Source organism: Tauraco erythrolophus, chromosome 7 (genome assembly GCF_009769465.1).
Source record: "Tauraco erythrolophus isolate bTauEry1 chromosome 7, bTauEry1.pri, whole genome shotgun sequence".
Lineage (NCBI taxonomy): Eukaryota > Metazoa > Chordata > Aves > Musophagiformes > Musophagidae > Tauraco > Tauraco erythrolophus.
The window spans coordinates 48,442,831-48,458,948 of NC_141471.1; positions in this window are offsets into that span (position 1 = coordinate 48,442,831).

Here is a 16,118-nt window from a genome sequence, read left to right on the forward strand (position 1 = left end):
AAATCGTATCAGTGGCCATACAAACCAGCCACATGTCCATTACACTATCATTCCATTAGAAATGCAGTACAGGCACTGCCAAATAACCAGTTGGCTAATGCTTCAAGGACAAATAGCGTATTACAATTCAGTGAGGAAAAAGACCATTTCTAAAGCAAAGTAATCATACCCTGAACTCCACACAGTAATTGTTTGATGGTTTTCAGCTGTAAAAATATGCTAATAGGATCAATAAACAAAGAGAAAAAATACTTTGAAACAATGATGACTACAGATAAAACAGCTCAGTGAAGCAGAGCTATTTCCAAATGGCAGCCAAACATGAGCTAGGAAGCATTGCAGTATCTTTTCTGAACACAAAGAAATAAGCCAGCACCCAGCAACAGTCCTTGGAGCTGTACTTACACAGGAAAAGAAACTCAGTATTAGTTAGGGGCCAGGATTGTGAGGTTGAAGCAGACAAATCCAGACATCTCATCTCATTTACAGTCAATGAATACTTTTTTTTTTTTGACAATTTGGCCAAAAGTGTTGACTGTCTTGCTATGTTTTTAAAAAATACTGTGGTCTGTGATGGGGGTCTATTTTTCTGAATGTTGTGCTTCATTATTTGTCTGGATAACTTCATTTGTATCTGTTGTTAAGATCTGCAAAACCAGGATCCTTCACTATTTTGGCTCCATTTTCCTGAGTAATTCTGTCCCTACTTGGAGATTAACAATAAAAACTCCCTCAGCTTTCTCTAGGTTCTCCTCAAACATTTCTTGAAAATACCAAAATACTATGCATCCATTCTCTCTGCCCTCAAGTAATCAACCGATACTGCTGACTAGATATATCCACACAGATGATTGATATGATATGATATGATATGATATGATAATTTAGATTCCAAGGCTGAGAAAGAATGAAGGCACAATGTCTCTTGTGGTTCCATGCAGTAGTCAAAAATTGGTTAGCTTCATCTCATGTGAACACCTGTTGAGTCCATCAGATGTGAAACCGGAGGCAAGAACCATAAATGTCATTGTAGCAGATTGCCAAACACAGAGCATGCCAAGATGAGGAGGATGGAAGAAGAGAAGACCTGCTCTTAAATATTATTTTTTTCCCCCCAGAAAATCAGATAATGGCTAGGCAATGCCATTGAGTTGTACTAAAGTAACCTCCTGATCCTCACATTCTCCTTAGACCACAATGGCTTGCAGAGTTACCGTACAGGTAGCTAAATCTTTCAGAGTATGACAGAAAGTTAGCAACACAACAACTGCAAAAATTGGAAATTTTGTATTAAGTGGATTTCAAAAGAAGGATGGCTCAAGGAACAATGGCGTGGTTGCTCTACTTAGTGTTGTGTTAGTTTAGTTACACAAATGTAGGTTTGTTTTTTGAAGTCACAAATCAGAGCTGATGTGAAAAGTGCATAGTTCTAGGTGTGGTTAAAAGACCCATGTAAGTGTCTAGCAGACAACCACTGACATTATTTTGTTTACCGTCTGGAACCACGCCTTTCTTTTTGATAGAACATACACCTTGTCTGAAGAGCAATCACAGGTAGAGCTGGTGCTTTGAGATGTGCATTGTACTAACACAAAACAGGCTACAAGAAGCTGAAAATGACGACAGAGCCATTGTGAACAAGATCATATTGTTGGATGGGTCCCATTTAACATGGGAAAAAGGGGTCAGATACTGCATGGAAAGGTCCCTTCCAACCCAAACCATTCAATGATTCTAAGATACTATGACTTCAGAAAGGGGCAGCACTTCAGAGATATTTGTTCCTTCTCATTCTTGCTCTTTCTTTTTTTTTGTGAAAAGGAGGCTTGATTAGCTGGCCATGTGAAAGGGTGCTCTTATTGTAGAAGAGCCTACAACAGCAATTTCTATGGTGCTAGGACCTGTCACAGATATACTGTCATGGTCAGGAAGCATGGTATCTTTGAAAAGAAAATAAATAAGTTAGTGAAGAAACAGTTGTTGGTCAATTATAGGACTAAAATAAAGCAGTTTTAAAAATATTATTGATGCATGGAATTTTCAATCTGGCGTGCAGCAGATCAAAGTAGGTCATGTTAGTAATTGTCTTCCATCCAACTACTGCATTTGCTGCTAGAAAATGCACTTCTTCACTGTCTCTTCCCTCATTATTTGTCTCATACCAGTCATCTCTGTTTCCTTCACTGTGACACAATTGTTATGCTGCAGCTCCATGTAAGAATGAAACTGTTCAGTCAAGTCATCGCTGTTCTGTATAAATCTGCAAGTATGCACTTCGGCTGTCCTTTTCAACCTCTTTTTTATGCCGGCAAGCTCAAAGGAAGAATACCTTTTAGGGTAACTGTCATAATTTATATGCAGCACAAATTATGGACAAATCTGAAACCTCAATGTATGCCTCTTTAAAAATTACAAAAAGAAGACGACTGCTTGGATCAAATATTAGTACACTACATAGTTTAGCTAAATTACTTAAATCACTGATTTATGTGATCTATTATAATTTGGTACAGAATATTTCATATAATTGAAACACTGACAGAAAATCTATGCTTGCTTGCTTTTACTCTCATTATTTAAATGTTCACCCTGAGAAATAATTCTAAAAACATGAACAGTTTGCCATTTGTACAATATTCTTCCTGTAATATTGCACAGAGGTAACAACGACATGTAATTGAATGCTGTAGAGCATAAAAGACTCAAAGAGGAAAGTCAGATGAACCAGACTAGATCTGTTTGTATGTGCCCAGTGAAGATATTCTAGGCCTAAATGTACCTCTGAGGCACTACAGCAGGAAATGTGTGTTTTTCAGAACTTGAAAATCAACTCACTGAATTATGCATTGTCTAATTAACGTGTGATTCTTACAGAAGACATGAGGTGAATATTAGTTTTTGTATGCCACAAGGTAATCATCAGAAAGAAAGAAGATGCATGTTTGATATTCCACAGCCTCTCTTTTGGTGGAGCTCAAGAACAGTACAGATCTGAGCTGGTTCCGTTTACCCACCAAGAGAACATTAAAGGGAGTTCCATGTTTCCTCAGTGACAAACCCAGCTGAAAGAAACATGTTTTACAGATCAGAGACATCAGAGTCTGAAGCAAGCAAGCAAGCATCAGATGTTTATACATATCACAGGAAAACGATTTATAATTTCTTGCAAGTCTGGTCACTAGGACTTTTGGAGACCAGTAGTTTGAATGCATGTGTTTGTGTGGGCATGCGTAAGTATGTACATACAGACGTTACAGCTGAGTCACAGATGTGATTAGAAACAAACACTAAGGCAGAGGTACAGTACAACAAATGCACTATTTGCCTACCGCAAACATTTTCCTCCTCCATTCCATTCAGTGTTAGTTTTCCAAAAAAGATACTCAGTTTTTCCAAGCAAGATTGCTGTCATAGGCAACCTACCAGCCAAAACCAGCACAGATACACCTCAGAAAAGAAACACCCTTATTACCAGCTGTAAATAGAAAACACTGTTAAACTAATTTTGCCAGGTGCATCAAACATTTTGCTAAAATTATAGAAGAAATTATAGAAGAATTATCACACAAACTGTAAAAGGAAACAGTTGATACGAGTTTCACTCCCATCTAGCTGTTGTTAACGATTCCTTGGCTAACATAAAGAGGAAGATCTCAAGCACTGCACAAACTATCTCTATGCAGAAATTTTACAGTATACAAATCTCACATGCTTGGTTTGGCCCTCTAGCCCTACTTTGTAGCTGTCTGCACAGATAAATGGATAGTTTATAGATATCCATACTTCAAGGTCTCTGATTTTTTACCATTTAACTGAAGTTCTTCCATGAAAATGCAGTTACAGGAACCTAGCACTTTGTTAAACAGCTGTTATGATTTCCATTTTATTGAGTCAGTCTATCCAATATGCACTCTCAACCATCCACCTGGTCAAAGTGTTACGAAGACCAAGTGTTTGAAAGGACCTTTCTTTTGCTTAAATTCTTGGCTATTATAATAGCCATTTTTTAACTGCCTTTCTCCCTTGAGTAGGAGATGTCACAGTTTCCCCCACAGCTTCACAGTTGGGTATGTCACAGTTGCCAAGGTACTTTCATGCTGTTGATGTGACTGACATTTCCTCATGTGGCAGGACTGTGTTCACATGAAGGAAATTTTTTTGGTCCTCAAGATCAGAGAACTTCCTTTTTCTTTTCAGGAATCAACATATTTATTAGCAAAAAAGGGTCCCAGCCCAAAACTTTATCCTTTAATCAGCATCAGTGAACACAAAGAGGGAAAGTTTGTCCAAATCTCTGACCATGTGAAGAAACAAACTGGCATGAGCTTTTGGCACAAAGAGTGCTGAAAAAGCATGCCTTCCAGCTGCATGAAACTGGCTGTTCATGGCTTGGACAGGCATCTGCTTTGCTGGGTGAAAAAAAGACTGGTTGGCTGGGCCCAATGACTGTGGTGAATGGAGTTAAATCCAGTTGGCAGCCAGTCACAAGTGGTGTTTCAGTGTTTCCCAGGGCTCAGTATTGGGGCCAGCTCTGTTTAATATCTTTTCCAATGATCTGGATGAGGGGATCAAGTTTGCAGATGTGACCAGGTTGGGTGGGAGTGTTGATCTGCTTGAGGGAAGGAAGGCTCTACAGAGGGATCTGGACAGGCTGGATCAATGGGCTGGGGCAAATTGTATGAGGTTCAACAAGATTAAATGCTGGGTCCTGCACTTGGGTCACAACAACCCCATGCAATGCTACAGACTTGGGGAAGCATGGCTGGAAAGCTGCCTGGAGGAAAAGGATCTGGAGGTACTGGTCAATAGCCTGCTGAATGTAAGGCGGCAGTGTGTCCAGGTGGCTAAGAAGGTCTATAGCACCCTGGCTTGTATCAGAAATTATGTGGCAAGCAGGATGTGATTGTTCCCCTGTACTCAGCACTGGTGAGGCTGCACCTTGAATACTACGTCCAGTGTTGGGCCCCTCGTCACAAGAAAGACCTTGAGGTGCTGGAGCGTGTCCAAAGAAGGGCTACGAAGCTGATGAAAAGTCTAGAGCACAAGTCTTAAGAAGAGATGGGGTTGTTTAGCTTGGAGAAAAGGGGGACACCTTAACGCTCTTGACAACTACCTGAAAGGAGGTTGTAGCAAGGTGGGTGTCAGTCTTTTCTTCCAAGTAACAAGTGATAGGACAAGAGGAAAGGGCCTCAAGTTGCACCAGGAGAGGTTTAGACTAGATACTAGGAAAAACTTCCTCACCAAAAGGGTTGCCTGGGGAGGTGGTTGAGTCCCCATCCCTGGAGGTGTTTAAAAGATGTGTAAGTGTGGTGCGGTGCTTAGAGACCTGAATTAGTGGTGGATTTGGCAGTGTTAGGTTAACGGTTGGACTTGATGATCTCCAAGGTCTTTTCCAAACTTAACAATTCTAGAATTCTATGATTCTATGTTCGGTCTACTTCTTCCCACAGCAAACTGTGTGATCCTAAGTGAGAAGCTGCTGTCCCTTCCCTCTGAAACATTTCCAGAGCTCTCAAGTCTCCGAGTTACACATCTTGAGGGTCTTTGCCATAGGCAAATCTCAGTCTGTGGGTCATAGGGGCTGAAAGTTTGGTCATCTCCGCTCTTACAGAACAGAAGCATCTAAGTGTTGCTTTCCAGGTGGTACTATTAGAAAGAAGCAAAAGGTTGAACTGCTGCTTCTCAGCCTGAAGTGTGTTCTTGAAATTCAAAGAGTTTTCTCCTTTTCTAAGAATGCAAGGATAAGGATCTATAGGAGGCAGATTTTGATTATCTGTGTGTAAATGGTAAAAGGCACTGCGGATATGAACTCAACTACCTATATACTAATGTCTGTCCTTGAAATATGTCACTGGAGTAGCTGGAGAAATGTTTTTGCATAAAGGCAATAGAGACAAAGAACATTTCCAGGACCATGTATCCACACATCTGTGGATTCCCACATGACTCCTTAACATGACTCCTGGGAAGAAAGTTAGATCAGCATTTATTGAAATGAGGCTTGGTTGGTCCTGGAGTTTTTTGTTTGTTTGTGGTTTTTTGTTTGTTTGTTTGTTTTAAATACAGTTGAAGCATCCTACCTTTCCTAATAAGGTTGGTTTTATGCTTAAGATCTTTATACTAACTCAAGTTTTAATTTGCTGAATAAGTATCATAAGGACTTTAAATATGAAGTTTCATTTGAACCAATTCAATGGCTGTTGTAACAGTGCCATCTTACATGTAGCGCTAATATGAGTATTACCCACATGAGCAGAAGCAGAAATCATTCTCCTGGTAGAAAGATCTGGGCAGTGAAGAGCAGCATGAGGCAACTTAAAATGCAGCATTGCCTGGTAGTAGTCAGCCACAAAAACTAAAATGGTCTAAAATGAAAGAAAGTTGCTATAACATTCAAGTAATGTTATAATGAGCCTTTAGTCATGGAATAGTATATCATGGAGACACATGTCTTTATTGTCTGAATTGGTGATCGACTTGTGCTCCAGACACCTAAAGGAAAGAACACTTCCTGAACGGTACTGCAGAAATCCTATTCAGAAAAGTCTTTGTTTTGAGCTTAAAAATAAAAAGGTGATATTTATAGGAAAGTTTAACATTGGGTTAAAATGCAAGAAATAATGATCAGGGCAAAGAATTAGAAAATGGAGCAGGCACATTTCCTACTGCTCTTATACTAAATGAATTATCTCACCAGTAGTAACAGACCTTCACAGACAGAGAAAGGTATACCCTTGCGGAAACTTTAGCAGTAACAAGCCAGGGAGAATGAGTCCTGGAGGGATTTCAGTCACGGTATCACAGAACCCCAACCCAGCTCCTTCATTTGGCTTCTCAGGCAGCTATTCTTAGCTCCATGTTACCAGAGCGGGCAATCACAGGGTGCTACAACTGACACTGCTGAGGACAGTTTGTAACAGCGCAGTGGTTGTACAGCTGCACTCTTCCTGGTATATGGAATAGCTAGAGCAGTGCTAATTCATTACCTCTGCATTGCACTGTGATTTTTACATATACCCTAAAGGTCGCACAGAAAATCAAGCGTGGTCTTAAATGGGAGCCATGTGTCTTGCAACTCAGTTCAGGGCTTCACCCACAAAAACAATTTCTCTGGAATAGTACAGATTATGCCACAGACGGTTCACTCACTCTCCTGCCATTTTGGACTGAGGAAGCTAAGTATCTATTTTTCTGCAAGCCTGATTACCAAAATCAGCAGCTAGTAGGGAACAGAGTCAGTCATGCCTTTCCTTTGTTCACAGTGCGGAGTTAATGCCCATCACTTGCATGTGACGGCTGATCTGCAGCTCTCTAGATGTTTTCCTGTCATGCTGCTATCTTTTACACCTTGACTGCAGAAGCCTTCTTGGTTGTGGAAAGGATTTAGAGTGTTGGGCAAAAATCCCAATAAGGGGAATTGACAAGAGATTTGAGGACAAAGAGATGTTGAGATGTTTCTGTTTCTACAGAAACATCTAGGATATGCTTGATTAATATAACTCAAAAAACTTGTTGGCAGTGAATGTAATCTCTTACCTGTGTGCATCAGGAGGAGGGGCAAGTAACTGGGATTGATACCTTGAATTTAGTCTCACTGCCTTCAACCAACTCTTTAGCTTCAATTATTCAACAGTACTATGGCAGAATGGTGGCAAATATATAAAACAGGTGAAAGTGAACTCTGTTTTTTAAACCAAAATTCATTAATTAGAAGCCATTACTGCCCAATGCATAGAAATTAAAAGTACCCAGGAGATGGTGCTTTGAAGTTGTCTTTAAGGACAGGAGGACATAACTATTTTCCGCTATCCAGACCCAATACCAAGTTTTTAATTGTTTGAATTTTCAGTTCCAAAAGAATATTAAGTCAAACTGATTATTAGTAAATAATATATCCTAAGACATTAGTGTTTTGGAATCATAAAACTGGTGAAAAATGGGAGTAAATGTGACACCAAGAGGTCATCTAGTCTATTGCCAATTCTACACAGCAGGTATACAACTATATTCCTGTAACAGAAACTCATGTAACTCTTAAAATCTTCAGTGATAGAAATTACAGTCTCTATAGGCAGTGCTTCACTCTCCTTATTTTTAGTTTGTGCTCATGTGTAAGCTCATTCTGCCTCTCTTCAATTCCAGTCTACGCTTCTTTTCTTGCCCAGTATGGGGACGATTTATTACTTTGCTCTTAGCAGCAGCCTTTAAATATGTGATAACTATTGCGATGTCTTCTTTAGTCTAAACAGCTCCACATCTTTCAGCCATGAAATGGCAGTGAACATGAACACTCACATTTCAGGAGCTCTGAAAAAGTTAGTAATACCTTTTCACTGTATCTTATACATAGAATTCCATTTTGGTTTTAAATTTTTAAAATATTATTCAATACAATAGAATACAGTGAAGAGGATTCCTCTTTCCCAAAAAACAGAGGTGGAAGACGTATTTGCATGAAAAGTTTATAATGCTGCCCTTGATTTTTGAGAGGAAGTTGATAACAGTAAAATAAACTGTTGCCTAGTCAGAGCTGCAAGCCAGGCTTTACAGTCCTCCAAGAGATTTCCCTTGTACAATCTTTTTGTTTCAAGAAGTACAAATTCAGCAAAATTTTCTTGTTCTGATCAGAGCCATGGGAAGCCATAGGTTTCCCACATTCTTTGTACATCAAGACATAATGTTTGAGTCTCATTAGAGCTGACTGGTTAGGAATTACAAAGTCTTACGAATAGACAGAAGTACCAGGATATTGTATACTAGGAATATGCTTTTTGTTTTGCTTATTCAAAGGTAAGAGATTTCAATGTTCATAAGCAGTGCCTGATACATTGTGTATTTTCTTCACTTCTTTTGCTTCTCTCTGTTCTATTACGTATTTAAGCAGAGGGAAAATACACATTCTTAGTGATACACTTACAAATCCCTTCTGGTAGGTGACTTTTATCCTACGCAAAACAATGAGGTCTCACATTAGGGGTGGTATTAACCTTGTTTAAGATGTCATAAAAGGCCACAGGATCTGAGGTTACCAGTTCATGATAGTTTTGTTTCAATGAATATTCAATATGTGTAACCAGACTACATGAACAGGCTTGCACTGTATGCACAATATATAAACCAGGAGAGTTTACTTAATATTTTGGGGAGTTACACTTAAAACTACTGAGAGAATGGGGAACACCATGAAATAAGTGTCACATAGTTCCTTCTATTGTATGTCTCTAGGAGATTAATTGACACCAGAGAAGGTGTGCTCTGTGTAAATGCATGTAATATGGATGGGCTGATATTTTAGTTTCTTTTCAAGCTGCCCCTGGGGAGAATTTTGATTTACTATTCCAAGAGAATATTGCGCTCTCTCACTATTCTGTGTATAAGGCCTCATGGTAACACGATCCTCCAGCATTCACGTTCCCCAATTCAGAGCTTCCTGTTCACTAGAATGATTGACCAATAGCCAACAGGCTAGACAGGAGAAAACAAACAAAAAAATTATTTTCAGGGACTATGGGAGCAGAAATGATGGCCCTTTAGGGAAGAAGCAATAATACCTGCCCAGAGTTTAAAGAAAAGGGAAGGGAAATTCAGTTATCCAACGGACAAAACAGCCAAGCCAAAATTCATTGAAACCTGATGGCAATATTTGTGTCATCCTTGCGCAGTTTTCCGTTCATGTTACTCCATAGTAAAGTCACTTACAAAATAAATCTGGAGCCATTACAAAACACAGGTCAGTCTTAGAACAGCACGTCTGTCTTATGGTATCGGAGATGGATGGTAACTCAATTAGAAATGCATAATGAATCTGCTAATGGGATCTCTCCCTTTCCCTTTTTCTTAAAAGGAAATCATATATATCATTCCCAAAACTGCAACTACTTGCAATTTTCCCCAAATATCCAAGACTGCCTATGTCATTATCAAAACCGAATGTCTATAATACAGCAACTTCAGTAAAATATAGATTTCCAATAGAATATTATTAACAGTTTAGAGACAGATTAAGCCACACTAAGCCTTCCAATATGTCACAAATGTTGTTTCCAGGAAACTAAAATTAAGCAGCAGAGTGTAGATTTAGGTACTCTTTGCTTCATAAGGTGATAATGGAGGGAAGAAAAATAAAGAAAAGTCTTGAAAGTAATTATGTTAGACCATTACTGACAGGAGGTGAAGAAAATGCTATGAAATCTGTCAGAAATGACCAACCTACCAATCAGCAAATGCTGGACAGTAAGTAAATAACAGAGACATGTATCAAAAGATAAAGACAAGCAAATAGAATATGGCAGTGTGTGAGAAAGAAAATTCCATTGCAGCCATGATTTTCCAACAGCAACATTTTATCTGAAACCAAACCAACTCCTTAAACTGGCTTAGTAACAGATAGAAAGCACAAGAGATGCTGCTAACTTGACTCGGACAATTCTGTCTGGGTGCAAGTACAGAAGCTATACTTGCTATTCTTAAACACTTTTATAGAGCTAAGAAAGCTTCTTATGCTTCTTCAACCGCTCATCCTCAGGATGAAAAGAAACAAGTTGCATAAACAGTCCAATAGTTGTTATACATACATAGTGAGGAAAGCGAAACAACTCCGTATTTACTTTTACCTTTCCAAGGTTAACAGATGATGAGATACACAATAAACCACTCCCTTTTCCTTTTCCTTCCTCCACTCAGCGACTTTCAACAAATGTTCCATGCAAATATGTTGGTCTGGAGGGTTGGAAACTGTTGCTTCCCATCATTTGGTCGAGAGAGGTGATTCTCCCCCTTTGCTCTTGTGTGACGCCACCTCGAATACTGCATCCAGTTCTGGTGTCCCCACCATAAGAGAGACATAGATCTGTTGGAGCGTGTTCAGAGGAGGGCCACAAAGATGATCCAGGGGCTGGAGCACCTCTGCTACGAGGACAGGTTGCAGGAGCTGGGATTGTTCAGCCTTGAAAAGAGAAGACTTCGGGGGGACCTAATAGCTGCCTTCCAATAGCTGAAGAGAACCTACAGGAAGGCTGGGGGGGGACTTTTTACAAGAGTGTCCACTGATAGGACAAGGGGAAATGGGTTTAAGTTGAAGGAGAACAGATTTAAATTAGATCTTAGGAAGAAATTCTTCAGTACAAGGGTGGTAAGACTTTGGAATAAATTGCCCAGAGAAGTTGTGGATGCCCCCTCCCTGGAGGTGTTCAAGGCCAAGTTGGACGGAGCCTTGAGTAGCCTGATCTAGTTGAGAGGTGTCCCTGCCCATGACAGGGAGGTTGGATTAGATGATCTCTAAGGTCCCTTCCAGCCTATGCCTGGAATCTATGACTCTATGATTTGAAAAAAATGTCTTAACAGAGAAGGTAGCATTGCTGAATGTACTGGAGCTTTTGTTAGACTGTTTTTAGGTAAAACTTTTTTTTTTCTTTTCTTAAAAAAAAAACAACTGAGTCATACAAATAGGAAATTACAGCTTCAATCACTAAAGTATCGCAAAGTTTTATACAACTATGAAGTGGGATGTCACGGCAAAAGTGCTTTCTAAGAGGAAGTGTTGGGAGCCAGCTGATAAAATTCTAGTCTCCAGTTCACTATCTAGAAGTCATTGCTATGAATCAGGTGAGTCCAAAGTAAAGAGAAAACAGGGAAGAGAGATGTGAAAGCTATGTCATCTTTGAATACCATAAAAAATAAACTATATAGAATTTCTCTCTTTCACATTAAGTAAAACTTGGAACTGAGCTGCATAGAAAAGGAGAAAAAACAACCCCCAAAAAAATGTTTGAAAAGAGGAAGAGAAGAAGCTACATTACCCCAGCTTGATCTTTGTGGCCACTCAAATTCTCTCATTTCACAAAATAATCCAGATGCCTCTCTCTCTCCAAAGATGCTGAATTCTTATGAAAGGTGCTGAATTTCTATGACAACACCAATGAAAATATACAAAAAGAAAATTATTTACGAGTTAATACTAGAAGTATATAAAACCTACTACATTGTTTTTTCACCACTTCTCTCAATGCTGAAAGAAGAACTGGACACAGACTTTAACAAACTCTTTCCTTTTGGAGAGTAAACGTATATTGCCAGCAACCCTGAATATAGTAGTGGAAAATATTGAATTTAATCTTTATTTAAACCTGGAAATGTGGTCATGTGTTCTTGACACCTGGTTGCAGTGATGCTGTTCTGCTTTTCTCAATATGTTACTGGTTTCCCAATGATTCTCACAGAAGTGCCTGTCAGGGACCTACCGCAACTACACTAGCTCAAATTACAACGAATGGAAGAGAGTTTAACACTAGATGGCAATATGTCTTTGCAAAACATTTCTCTGAGATGCCTGTAGATATAGGCAAATATTTTTCCAACTATTTCTTAGTTCTTGTGGAGGTTTAGGCATACAGTTTTTATTTGGTTTGCACTAAAGTAAACATTCCTTTCATGCTATTGCAGAGTTCTCATTGTTTGCTTTAAATCAAGTGTAGACAATACCCTGGTCTAGAGCTGACCAAACAGAAGAGATTCAGAGTTTAACTGAAAGTATGTTATGAATTATCCACTGTTCAGTGTATGTGGAAAACATGAAGAATCACAGGATGAACGTTGACCAATTCTATCACGGTTGGTGAAATGTAAATTAAAATAAAGTTTATTTTATGGGCTACTGCCTTGCATCTACTGATGTCAATCAGAACATTAACCTCATCATTTATCTATTAAACTCAAGATTCCTTTAGGTTGCATTTTTCTCCATTACATGAAACATTAATCTTGGTTATCTATTCTGTGCTCACGCCTAAGTATGTAGCCTCTACTGAAGTCCAAGTCAGTTATGCAGGTAGAATAGCCTGGATTTTACTACAATTATCCAAGGTACTTTGGCTGGCTTACCTGTACTTAGTGTAGCACTTTCCCTGAATTCCTTGGAAAGCCCAATGCGTTATAAATCAAACCTATAAACCCACACTTTGTAAAATGAAACCAACATTATAATTATCAACTAAGTTGCTAATTAATGGGTTGCTTGTTTTTTTCTGAAAATGAACAGTATTTGAAGGTAGCATTAATCTGTCTCAGCAGTGGCAGCAGCTCAGAAAGGCCTTGGCCAATTCTCTGCATGACTTTAAGTATATATTCCTTTTACTGGCACTTCTTTTTCTGTGAAAATAGGTCCTTGAAGCTGTTACCACTCCCACACACAACTTATTCTCCCTCCCAACAACTCAGGAAATAACAGATCCCAAAACAAAACAACAGGTTAACTGCCAGTACCATTTTGTCTGTTCATCATTTTAGCTATTGCCCTCTGGATAGTTTGCCTGTCCCACATTTCTCCAAAAGGCACTTTTATACCTTTTGTGCTTTATATGGATGTGTCTGTGAAGATGAACACAGACAACACGGGATTATAGTAAGAAAATGGGACATCTTTTTGATGTACTTTGTAGTGGCAGATCAAAATACCTGACAGAACAAGCTCAATGTCACTTCTAAATTAAGTCTGAAAAACATCTCCACTTCTATCACAGTGATAAGCAATGTTTATTTTAGTATGATTTAATGTGAAACTGGATATATTACCTAAAGCAAAATTATGCAGTTTGCTTCTAACAACCATATTGACAGTCAACGAAAATTTCACTGATTAAAGTCACACTGGAAATGCCCATAAGAGCTTTGAAGTGATACCACCATGCAGTTTAGCTAGTATTAATAGACATAGTGACATAAAACCACAGTCTTCTACTGTAACAGTTCTGACAGTTTCATTCAGAAAATGTTAGTGGCACTATTTAGATCAGTCAGCAGCCTCTCAAGAAAACACTAGATCAAAAAAGATTTGAAATGTGCCATGAGAGTATGCCCATGTCTAGCATTAAATGCTTCACTGATTAAAATGAACAAGAGTAAAAATAGCCAAAAAATCCAAGAATCTAAAGCAACTGAAGAGTAATAACAGCATGGGAACAGAATGGAAAGAGAGAAGAGGAGGATAATAGCTCTGAAGTAAACAGCTAATTTACTAATTCTTCACACCTGATTCGGGATTTAAGTACCAAAACCTAAACTATCTATACAGGTAGATGACACTCATTACCAGCAAGATCCAGTATTTCTGAGAAATTGCTGGCTTATATTTGACCGTAACCTGGGTTATTATAAAGGACTTCTTGTTTCATTCCAATAGAAATAAAAAAGTTATCAAAAGAACATTTCTTCCCTCCCACATATTTGCATTTTAAATCTTGCAGCATTGTGTTAAGGCATGATCAGAAATCATTCCAGCTGAGCAGAACAATTGCTTTAATCATAGTTATTGTAGCCTACCTCAAAGTTAAATATAATTATTACAATTTAAAGAAATCAGCAACCCAAACTCCTCAGGTATTCTAAGGTGCACAAGGACAATAGCTTGATGCTTGATTACACACAGGGAGGTTGTTGCTTGGACTTATGTCAGCTCTTGGATGAAACACTTCTGGTTTATGCTTAAGCTAGACAGCTCTGATGATGGCTGGCAGGAAGAAAATGTTCTTTTCCTCCCATATGAGAAATATCTCACCTCCCACTGTCAAAACAACATGATCCTGTCAGTCCCATACAACTCATTAGTAAGTCTAAATGACTAGATAGTGTTAGTGGTTTAAAGATCTTTGTCTCCCAGCAATTTGCTACAAACCGTACCTCTTTCCTGCAGTGGCAGTCTGGTTGCATGATACAGCTATCCACCACACCCAAGCAAGGTTGCTTGAATTCAGTCACGGAATTTGTGAAAAAATAAAAAAGGGCTTTTACACTGGACAAAATTTAGGTTTGTGACTCACTTATGGTCTAAGACCAAAATAAGCACCGTTATTGTCCAGAATAATGCCAGCTAAATACCCTTGTTCTGATATTTTAGTAACTTCTGTTAAGACACAACTACCAAGCTGCATCTTAATCTGCAACTCCTCCATATCAGTCTTGCTTCTCTTGAGTTGTGTATTTTACAACGACAAAGGTGAATCACATGAAACTGGAGAGAAAGTGCTTACATTTGAGAGGAGGAAGCTTTACTGTCCAGTAAAACTCTGGAACTTGATCTCTTTTTGCACCAACGCTGGGATCGATTTTTTTTAATAATGCTTTTTCATTGGTGCGACTCTATAAAAGATAAAGAGCTAATTCAACTCATACCAAATGAGGATCTGGAGCAGCAGATGCACATATCCCAAACACAGCCACAAAATGCAGAAGATGAGAAGGTGCTGAAAAGGACATCAGTGGAAGAACAGCTATGTAAACCTCAAGGGAAATACATTTGGAATAAATTCATCAACTTCTGTGCAGTTACTCTATATTTGCTTCACGTAATGGAGAAGAAGCTGGCCACTGTGCAAAAAAGTACTTTATCTCACATTGACATCAAGAGGGCAGCTTTGGACCCAAACTGAAGGCAATTGCCTAGAATGCTGAACAGCCTAAGAACAACCGCAGCCTCACTCCTTGCAAGTCCTAACATGAACTGCTGTCTTCTGTTTTCTGCTACCATTTCAGGAAGGATCAGAGAATATGGGGCAGAAGGTCATGTCTCCTGCTGGTGGCAGAAAGAACATCATGCACAGCTCTTTAGAGCCGCTGTTACAACTGCAGATTACTCTGACAAGCCTTGACCCAGCTCCTCAGGACAGATGAACACACCTCTAATTCAATCTTAAAACGTATAGAAAGAATACTGCATGCCAGCACTGAAATCATTAACAGAAATTAAATTATGTATCTGATTGGGACAAAATTCTTTTTAAGGTGGGGATAATGTGTCCCTGTGACACAGGCATGGTGACACGACGTGCCTTTGTTTTCCTAATGTAGAGGACCAAAGAAGTCTACGTTAAGCATTAGCCAAATAGAGGCAGCTGATATCTATCAACTTAGATTTTAAGCAAGTGACTCGGAGTTGGTCATGGTTCTTAGTTTATTGCAGCTGAGTGAATGATATCCTCGCTTTTCCTTATCGTTTAATCTCAGTGTGCAAGCAAGAGACGAACAGGTACATTGTAAACCAGAGGAAACACCAAACTCTATTTAGGGACAGACACAGCCCTGATCTGACTAGAGCTGAGGAGAGGAGATATGGAAAAGGCATGGAA